Source organism: Zonotrichia leucophrys, unplaced genomic scaffold (genome assembly GCF_028769735.1).
Source record: "Zonotrichia leucophrys gambelii isolate GWCS_2022_RI unplaced genomic scaffold, RI_Zleu_2.0 Scaffold_1669_9511, whole genome shotgun sequence".
Classification (NCBI taxonomy): Eukaryota; Metazoa; Chordata; class Aves; order Passeriformes; family Passerellidae; genus Zonotrichia; species Zonotrichia leucophrys.
In genome coordinates this window covers 1-7,045 of record NW_026993874.1, presented here as the reverse complement: position 1 = coordinate 7,045, position 7,045 = coordinate 1, and the positions used below count along the sequence as shown (strand labels likewise).

The 7,045-nt window shown below is 41.8% G+C and overlaps 1 long non-coding RNA gene across 1 annotated transcript; it reads left to right on the top strand.

The window, feature by feature from the left end:
- Positions 1–5,221: 5,221 nt before the first annotated feature.
- On the top strand, positions 5,222–6,826 carry LOC135442170 (uncharacterized). The gene is made up of 3 exons (XR_010438626.1): positions 5,222–5,339; positions 6,106–6,138; positions 6,750–6,826. It is a non-coding gene; the product is annotated as an uncharacterized LOC135442170 (long non-coding RNA).
- Positions 6,827–7,045: the final 219 nt, after the last annotated feature.

Sequence of the window (7,045 nt, the reverse complement as noted above, 5' to 3'; positions counted from 1 at the left end):
CTTAAAAATCCCAAAAAAATCCTAAAAAAGTAAAAAAAAACTGAAAAAACCTCAAAAAAAAACCCTGAAGCTCCTCTAAAAATACCCATAAAACCCCTTAAAATTTTGTAAAAAACCCTCAAAAAATCCAAAAAAAAACCTGAAAAAACTTTGAAAAAATACCCAAAGCTCCTCTAAAAATACCCATAAAACCCCTTAAAATTTTGTAAAAAACCCTCAAAAAATCCTTAAAAAAACCCGAAAAATTTGAAAAATTGTAAAAAATTTAAAAATCTAAAAAATTTTAAAAAATAATTGAAAAAACTTAAAAAACGAAACCAAAATCTAAAAAATTGTGAAAAAATCTAAAAAATTCTAAAAAAAATTGAAAAAATCACAAAAAATTCTTTAAAAAATTGGAAAAAAAAAAAAATTGAAAAAACTCTGAAAAAAATTGAATTCAAATTAAAAATTGGAAAATTTTGTAAAAAATTGAAAAAATTTGAAAAAACAAAAATTCTGAAAAAACTGTAAAAAAATCTAAAAAAATTCTTGAAAAAATTCTAAAAAATTCTAAAAAAAAAAATTCTGAAAAAAATTCTGAAAAAAATCTGAAAAAAATCATGTAAAAATTCTGAAATAAATAAAATAAAAAAACCCAAAATGCAAAATTGTGATAAAATCGAAACATCTGGAAATTCTTTGAAAAAAATCCGAATCATGTGCCCAAACCTTGCTACACCAACCTGCTGAAAAAACTGGGTAATGGTTTATACTGGTTTAAATGTTAAATTTGAAAAATGTTTGAAAAGATTTGAAAAATTTGAAACAGTTGGTACAAATTTTTGTAAATTTGAACATATTTTGAATATTTTCGTGAAATTTTATAGGTTTGGACTGAGATTCTCTGACTTAAGTTGGTTATATAATTTTAATCTTTGGTTTAATGAATTTGGACGGTTTGGACAAGAATTTTTGGATTTTTTGTCATTTTTCGTAATGTTTATAAGGTTGGAGACTCCCTCTGACCTGTGAGTCATAGGTTATACTGTTTTACGGTGGACGGTTTAGTTTGGGTTTTTGACGGAGCTTTTGTACACCTTTTCAATTTTATTTTTTGTACATTTTTTGTACATTTTTTGTGTTTGCGGGAGATCTTCCTCTGACCTTGTATGTCCTAGGTTTATATGTTTACTGGTTGGTTTGATTGACTGGTTTGTACATTTTTTTGTACATTTTTTGTACTGTTCTATCTGGTTGATGGAGCTTCCTCTCTGACTTGTAGGTCATATGTTTACTGGTTTATACTGGTTTGACTGGTGGGATGGTTTGGGTTTGTTTGCATTTGTACATTTTGTGTACATTTTTGTCATTTTTTGTACATTTTTTGTACTGTTTTACTGGGTTTGGACTGGGAGTCTCCCTCTGACCTGTGTAGGTCTACTGGTTTATACGTTATGGTTTTATGGTTTATAGGTTTACTGGTTTGTTTGGACTGGTTTGGACTTTTGTACATTTTTTGTATTTTGTACATTTTTCGTATTGGTTGGACTGGACTTCCTGTCCTGTGTATGGTCCATACGGTTTATACTGGTTTATACTGGTTTGATATGGTTTGTTTGTATGTTTGTCATTTGGTTTCATTGTATTATGGTTTATACTGGTTACTGGTACTTTTTGTACTGTTTTGTCCATTTTGTTTACATTTTTATATGGTTTATACTGGTTGGACTGGGTGTTTTCTGTACTGTATGGTCCATTTTTGTACTTTTTGTACTGGTTTGGACTTTTTTGGTTATATTTTGTATGGTTTGTACTGGTTCTATGAGTTTCTCTGTACCTATGGTTCTATTGTCCTTATTGGTTTTACTGGTTTTACTGGTTTGACTGGTTTGGATTGGTTTTTTGACTGTTTTATCTGGTTTGGTACATTTTTGGGTACATTTTTGTCATTTTTGTACATTTTTTGTACATTTTTCGTACTGGTTTATACTGGTTTGGACTGGGAGCTCTCCTCTCTGTACCTGTGTATGGTCCATACTGGTTTATACTGGTTTATACTGGTTTATACTGGTTTGGGTTTGTTTGGACTGGTTTGAGCTGGTTTGGTACATTTTTTGTATATTTTTTGTACATTTTTTGTACTTTTTTTGTACTTTTTTATATTGGTTTGGATGGACTTCCCTGTACCTGTGTTGGTCCATACTGGTTTATACTGGTTTACTGGTTTGACTGGTTTTTTTATGGTTTGGTTTTTTGACTGGTTTTGTCCATTTTTTGTCCATTTTTTGTCCATTTTTTGTCCATTTTTGATGTTTATACTGTTTGGACTGGCTCTCCTTCTTACCTGTTATGGTCCATACTGGATTATACTGGTTTATACTGGTTTGGACTGGGTTGGGTTTGTTTGGACTGGTTTGGTACATTTTTTGTACATTTTTTGTACATTTTTTGTACATTTTTTGTACATTTTTTGTACTGGTTTATACTGGTTTGGACTGGGAGCTCTTCCCTCTGTACCTGTGTATGGTCCATACTGGTTTATACTGGTTTATACTGGTTTATACTGGTTTATACTGGTTTATATTGATGTTTATTGATCCATATTGGTTTCTATTGATCCGTATTGGTTTATACTGGTCTATACTGGTTTGTACTGGTTTGAGCTGGTTTGGTACATTTTTTGTCCATTTTTTGTCCATTTTTGTATTTTTGTACATTTTTTATGGTTTATCTGGTTTGGACTGGGGATTTCCCTTGTACATGTGTATGGTCCATATGGTTTATATGGTTTATATGGTTTGGTTTTTTGCACTGGTTTGGTATTATTTTTTGTCATATTTTTGTACATTTTTTTACATTTGTTTATACTGGTTTGGACTGGTATGGTTCTCTGGTTACTTGTGTATGGTCCATATGTGTTTATTGATACTGGTTTTTACATGTGTTTATACTGGTTTATACTGGTTTGTTTGTTGGTATTTTGGTTTTTTGGACTGTTTGGTCATTTTTTGTACATTTTTTGTACTGGTTTATACTGGTTTGGACTGGGAGCTCTCCTCTCTGTACCTGCGTATGGTCCATACTGGATTATACTGGTTTATACTGGTTTGGACTGGTTTATTTGATGTTTATTGATCCATATGGTTTTATTGAGTCATATTGTTTATACTGGTTTTACTGGTTTTATTGGTTTTATTGGTGAATTTATGATCCAGGTTTACTGGGTTTCTGGATTGGTCCATAATTTGGTTTATACTGGTTTAATATGGTTTTTATGGTTTATACTTTGGGTTTTATTGGTGTTTTTGTTAATTTTGGATGTTTTTGATCTACTGGTTTCTATTGATCTATATTGATCCATACTGGTTTGTACTGGTTTACACTGGTTTATATACTGGTTTATATTGGTGTTTATTGATCCATATTGATGTTTATTTATCATATTGGTTTCTATTGATCCATACTGGTTTATACTGGTTTATATTGATGGTTATCGATCTATATTGATCCATATTGGTTTCTATTGATCCATACTGGTTTCTATTGATGGTTATTGATCCATACTGGTCTATACTGGTTTCTATTGATGTTTATTGATCCGTATTGGTTTTATTACTATGTTTATATGGTTTATATTGGTTTTATACTGGTTTATATTGGTGTTTATTGATCCATATTGGTTTCTATTGATCCATACTGGTTTATACTGGTTTATATTGATGGTTATCGATCTATATTGATCCATATTGGTTTCTATTGATCCATACTGGTTTTATTTATTTTCCATACTGATTTATAAGGGGAGCAGGATCTATACTGTTTATTGTGTTTTATTGATCTTATTGATCCGTATTGGTTTCTATTGATCCATATTGGTTTATACTGGTCTATACTGGTTTGTACTGGTTTTCCACAGGCTGGGTCCCGAGGATTTCATCCGCACCCCCACCGGGCAGCTCTTTGTGACCCCGCGGGTGCGCAGGGGGGTCCTGCCCCGCGTCCTGGAGGGTGTGGCGGCCAGGGGAGGGGGGAAAAAATTTTGGGGTTTTGGGGGAAAAATTTGGGGAATTTGGGAAAAATTTGGGGAAAAATGGGGGTAAAATTTTGGGATTTTTGGGGTAAAATTTGGGGATTTTTGGGGAAAATTTTTTTTGGGGGGGAAAAAAAGGGGTTTTGGGGGGAAAAAAAATGGGTTTTGGGGGGAAAAAATTTGGGGTTTTTTGGGGAAATTTGGGGAAAATTGGGGTTTTGGCGGAAAATTGGGGATTTTTGGGGTAAAATTTGGGGGAAAATTTGGGATTTTGGGGGTAAAATTTGGGGATTTTGGGGGGTAAAATTTGGGATTTTTGGGAAAAATTGGGGATTTTGGGTTTTTGGGGAATTTGGGGAAATTGGGGATTTGGGAAAATTGGGGATTTTGGGAGGAATTTGGGGGAAAATTTGGGGTTTGGTAAAAATTTGGGAATTTTTAAGGGGAAATTTTGGGGGAAAATTTGGGGAATTTGGGGGTTTTTGGGGGAATTTGAGGAAATTGGGGAATTTTGGGAGAAATTTAATGGGGATTTTGGGGTAAAAATTTGGGGATTTTGAAAATTTTGGGCATTTGGGGGTTTTAAAATTTGGGGATTTTGGGGTAAAATTGTGATTGGGTGCCAAAATTGTGGTGGCCCTGTTTGGGTGAAGGGGCAGAAAAATGGGGTTGGGTGAATTTGGGGTAATTTTTGGCATTTCGGGGGATTTTTGGGTAAATTGGGGATTTTTTGGGGTTTTGGGAATTTGGGGTCCCGTGTGCCCATTGGGTTCAGGGGAAGCGGGGAAATTTGGGTATTTGGGTGAATTTGGTGAATTTGGGGAATTTTGGCCCTTTCGGGGGTTTTTTGGGTTTCGTGGGATGTTCCAGGTGTGCCCAGGTGTGCCCAGGGTGCCCAGGTCGCTCACTGTGTCTCCGCAGGGTGAAGGTGGCAGAGAAAAATTGGGAATTGGGTGAATTTTTGGCATTTCCGCGGGGATTTTTTGGGGATTTCTGTGGGGATTTGTGCCCAGGTGTGCCCAGGTGTGCCCAGGTGTGCCCAGGTGAGCTCACCTGTCTCTCCCATCAGGGTGAAGGCGGCACAGCACCCGAAATGGGAATTTGGGTGAATTTTTGGCCATTTCCGCGGGGATTTTTTGGGGATTTCTGTGGGGATTTGTGCCCAGGTGTGCCCAGGTGTGCCCAGGTGCGCTCACCTGTCTCTCCCATCAGGGTGAAGGCGGCGCTGGCCGAGGAGCAGGACCCCGAGCGGCGCCAGGTGCTGGACGGGCGGCAGCTGGCGCTGAAGGTCAGCGCCAACAGCGTGTACGGGTTCACCGGGGCACAGGCTGGGAGGCTGCCATGCTTGGAGATATCACAGGTAACTCACCTGGGCACACCTGGGCACACCTGGGCACACCTGGGCACAGATAAACACACCTGGGTACAGATAAACACACCTGGGCACACTCACACAGCGCCAACAGCGTGTACGGGTTCACCGGGGCACAGGCCGGGAGACTGCCCTGCCTGGAGATATCACAGGTAATGAACACACCTGGGCACACCTGGGCACACCTGGGCACACTCACACAGCGCCAACAGCGTGTACGGGTTCACCGGGGCACAGGCAGGGAAATTTCCGTGTCGGTAAATCACAGGATAATGGGCACACCACAGGCCAAAAGGTAACTCACCTGGGGGCCCCAGAAGGTAAGACACACCTGGGCACACCTGGGCACACAGGCCCCCACAGCGCCAACAGCGTTTAGGATTTACCGGGGCACAGGCCGGGAGTTGCCATGCCTGGAGATATCACAGGTAAATGAACAACCTGGGCACACCTGGGTACAGGGGTAACACACCCGGGCACCCCCACAGGGTATGAGGTTAACACCCCACATACACTGGGACAGCCAGGACAGGTAAACACCTGGGCACCTCACACACATGGGCCCAAACAGCGTGTACGGGTTCACCGGGGCACAGGCCGGGAGGCGCCTGCCATGTTTGGAATGAACACAGGTAAGATCACACCTGGGCCAAAAAACCCTGGGCACACCTGGGCACACTCACACAGCGCCAACAGCGTGTACGGGTTCACCGGGGCACAGGCGGGGAGGCTGCCATGTCTGGAGATATCACAGGTAACACACCTGGGCACACCTGGGCACACACCTGGGCACACCTGGGCACTCACACACAGCGCCAACAGCGTTAGGATTTACGGGGCACAGGCAGGCGGCTGCCATGTTGGAGATATCACAGGTAAAATGGAACAACCACCTGGGCACAGGACACACCTGGTTGCACACCTGGGCACACTCACACGCCCAACAGCGTGTACGGGTTCACCGGGGCACAGGCTGGGAGACTGCCATGCCTGGAGATATCACAGGTGGGTACAGGTAACACACCTGGGCACACCTGGGCACAGCCTGGGCACACCTGGGCACACTGGGTATGGGTAACCCCAATGGACACACCTGGGGACACACCTGGAACACCTGGGCAAACAACTGGGCACACCTGGGTACAGGTAACACACTGGGCACCACCTGAGGGACACATGAACACACCTGGGCACACCTGGGCACAGATAAACACACCTGGGCACAGATAAACACACCTGGGCACACCTGGGGCACAGGGGCACACCTGGGCAACTGAGGGCACACCTGGCACACCTGGCCACACCTGGACACACTGGGCCACACTGGGCACAGGTGGCACACCTGACTCTCACCTGTCCCCGCAGAGCGTGACGGGTTTCGGGCGGCAGATGATCGAGAGAACCAAGCAGCTGGTGGAGAGCCAGTACCCGGACGTGCAGGTAACGCACACCTGGGCACACCTGGGCACACCTGGGCACACCTGGGTATGAGTAACAACACACCTGGGCACACCTGGGACATGGGTTTAAAACACACTGGGCACGCTGGGCCACCGGGTAGGGTAAAAACACCCTGGGGACACTGGGCACCTGGGCATGAGTAAAACCCCACCGGGCACCCCCTGGGCCCCCGGAAACCACACCCTGGGACCCTGGGCTGA